Source organism: Sinocyclocheilus rhinocerous, unplaced genomic scaffold (genome assembly GCF_001515625.1).
Source record: "Sinocyclocheilus rhinocerous isolate Xijiao unplaced genomic scaffold, SAMN03320098_v1.1 scaffold4217, whole genome shotgun sequence".
Lineage (NCBI taxonomy): Eukaryota > Metazoa > Chordata > Actinopteri > Cypriniformes > Cyprinidae > Sinocyclocheilus > Sinocyclocheilus rhinocerous.
Genome location: NW_015642075.1, coordinates 137,804 through 141,260, shown reverse-complemented (window position 1 = coordinate 141,260; position 3,457 = coordinate 137,804).

Genomic DNA, 3,457 nt, shown 5'->3' with positions numbered 1-3,457 from the left:
TATGTACAGGTACTGTATATTATGTGCAAATTTGAGGTGTAGACTGAGTATGTGTGTTAGATAAATAAGTGTATGAGTGAATAAATAGTGTGTTCTCCACAGTTATAAATGTTGACTACTATAGTATATATTTATATATAAATATATTACTTGTTTTTCATGAATGTATTTTACAACAATACAAAGAGCAATGTGTAGGCCTACCAGATTTAGCCCTACACTTATTCACTTTTATTTGTTACCCACTAAATAATGTATTTTTTTTCCACTAAAAGTTTAGGATTTTATAAAATTATTGTGTACTCATGATTTGTCTAGAGTAACTTTTGCTAATGAAGTATCCATTAACCTAGTTTATAATAGTATTTTTGTCATAGATTTTGATAATATTTTTTTTTATTTTTTCTTTATAATGAAGCTGTCTATATTTAGTAGATTGCGTGTAACATACAAAAGAGTGATGATCGACCTACACATTGAGGTATAGAAATTCTACAACCATTTAAAAAAACTGCGCTGGCATCGGATCGATATCGGTATCGGCAGATACTCAGAATTTTTGGTATCTGATCGGTATCGGTTCTGAAAAAGTGGTATCGAGCCATCCCTAATTTTATTTTACCCATCAGATTGTCCTACCAGGGTTTACTGCGCATGCGCACATAAATATTGCATCCTTTTTAACTTAAATTTACAATTAAATACCGTAATTTCATTAACTGATATAATGTTAATATACCAACCTATTGAAGTACTGAAATCTGTTTTGTACCTTTGTAATGCACTGATAACCACCAAATGCTGGTGGTGATGAGAAAGTCACATGATGAACCAAAGCCCATCACAAGCAGCTTTTAAATAATAACATATATAGAAGGCGCACAGTGTCATTCACACAAACACTAAACACAATCATGGTAACACATGAAACTGAAATAATGCAATAAACATTCATTTAACAACATTAGGTGTAACACACAACCCTAATATACAAAACTGAAGAAGAAACAGTTATTTCAACAAAAAAACCATCAAATTTGAAATGTAACGCAGGGAATTCTGGGAATGTCAATTTACGGTTATTCACTGTAAATTAAACGGTATTTTTCACTTCCAAAAACGGTATACTACCGTAAAATTAATGTCCAATACATCAAATGCAGTGGTGTTGAGAAAGTCACATGATGAGCCAAAGCCCATCACAAGCAGCTTTTAAATAATAACCTATATAGAAGGTGCACAGTGTCATTCACACAAACGCTAAACACTGAAATAATGCAATAAACATTCATTTAACAACATTAGGTGTAACACACAACCCTAATATACAAAACTGATAAGAAAAAACTAAGAAGAAACAGTTATTTCAACAAAAAAACATCAAATTAGAAATGTAACGCAGGGAATTCTGGGAATGTCAATTTACGGTTATTCACTGTAAATTATACGGTCTTTTTCACTTCAAAAAACTGTATACTACCGTAAAATTAATGTCCAATACATGTAATGTCCAATACAGTTTTTCACCGTATATAGTAGGGGAATTTACCGTTAACCATTTAACAGGTTTTTACTGTAGCATTTTTACAGTCTTTTACCATTAAATTCACGGTCATTTTTTACAGTGTAGGTTTAGGGTTGGGGTAGGTGTACACTTTAATAAAACACAATCTAATAGGTAGAAAAAATTATTTATTGTTGGTTTCCTGTAGCTGTATCCCTTCTAGCTACAACCGCGAATATAACACATAATTACTTTATTTGCATTGCTGTAAGGGTAGGTTTAGGGTTGTGGTAGGTGTAGACATTAAAAAAACATAATTTTACAGGTAGCATTTTTCGTTGTCGAATTGTACTACCCATGGGAGGTAGCAAAATCTGACAGGGTAGCACAAATCGACAGGACAAGTGACAGACAGACACATATAATGGTGTCCTGTATGGAAAGATGTTTCCTAGCTGACAGTTGTCCATTGTCACTACCCCTCTTCGACTGATTGGCTAGAGGAGGAGCTGTCAATCTAGAACTAGTGGACCAACGATGATGCTTAAGCCCGCCTTGATTTACATTAAACTCTAACCGCAACATTTGGAAAGGAAAGGACGTGACGTGACGTGTGGCCAAGTATGGTGTCCCATACTTGGAATTTGTGCTCTACATTTAACCCATCCAAGTGCACACACACAGCAGTGAGTAGTGAACAAACACACACACACACAACGTGAACACACGGCGCCCAATCTTTACATCGCATTTGGAAGAAGAAGCACAGAACGTGGAATAAAGAGCGAAGGGAAAAACAGCACAAGCATACAAAAAATAAAAATATGTGCAGAAAATGTCTGAGCACAAAAAACAGAGAAATATAACCAAGGAAAACATGATTTTGCATGCAATTCGGATAATTTTGCATTAATATTTCAGTTTTGTGCAATATGATTTTAAATGTGTTTAAAGTTTTGATTCGTGCTTATTATTTTTTTAAATGCGTTATTAAATTTTGATTTACACATTATTTTTTGATCCGTGACCATTGTTTGCTATTCTGAAAACTTTGCTTTCGTTTTTTAAATTTTGTGCAATATAATTTAACTTGCGTTTTTACATTTTGGTTTCACGCTTGTTATTTTTTTATCCGTGACTGCAATACAATTGACATGAATCTGATCCTATACTCTTAAGCGCTCCCAACAACTGTTTCGAAACAAATGGTTCGCAAAGGTTTTAAAGCTTCATGAAGCAGTGTTTCAAAAGCGGCCATCACTACAAGAGACTACATCAAGGCCCAATCCCAATTCTATTTTATACCCCTTCCCCTTGTGCCTTGAAACAGAGTGTCAAGGGGTAGGGGTGAAAATATTCCCCTAAGAATTGGGACACCACTACTATGCCGTCACACGTCATCTAGCTCCTACAATACACACACCTATACTGGTGTGCTGGTGTGCATTAGAGCCTTTAATTACCGTTCTATATTAATGCACTGCTTACTGACACACACACACACACACACACAGAGATCGCGCAGCTCACACATCCGGGAGCAAGATACTTGTCAACGCTGCCCCACGACTTTTTTAAATAACAGTTTAAATACTGAATCGCTACATTATCTTTTCCAGCAACAAGAGGAAAAGATCGCTGTTTTTGAAGTAAACTCACTCTAAAAATATAAACGCACAGACGCGCATACACGCAACTTTCATCTCTCTCTCTCTCTCTCTCGCTCTCGAATTTGCAATATTTGAGAAAAGGGTCTGGCGATTTATAATTATTGGGGGGACCAGCCCCCCTCAATGTCTACGGTGGTTATCGCCCTGATCAGACATGAATATATGTTGTGGCACTATCGTGCAGTCTGTAATGATATGACGTTAGCAAACTTTAGCGATTTTTTGCAAACATTTCTTTGAGTAACATGACCGTAAATATGAACTCACGATTGAAAATAACAAA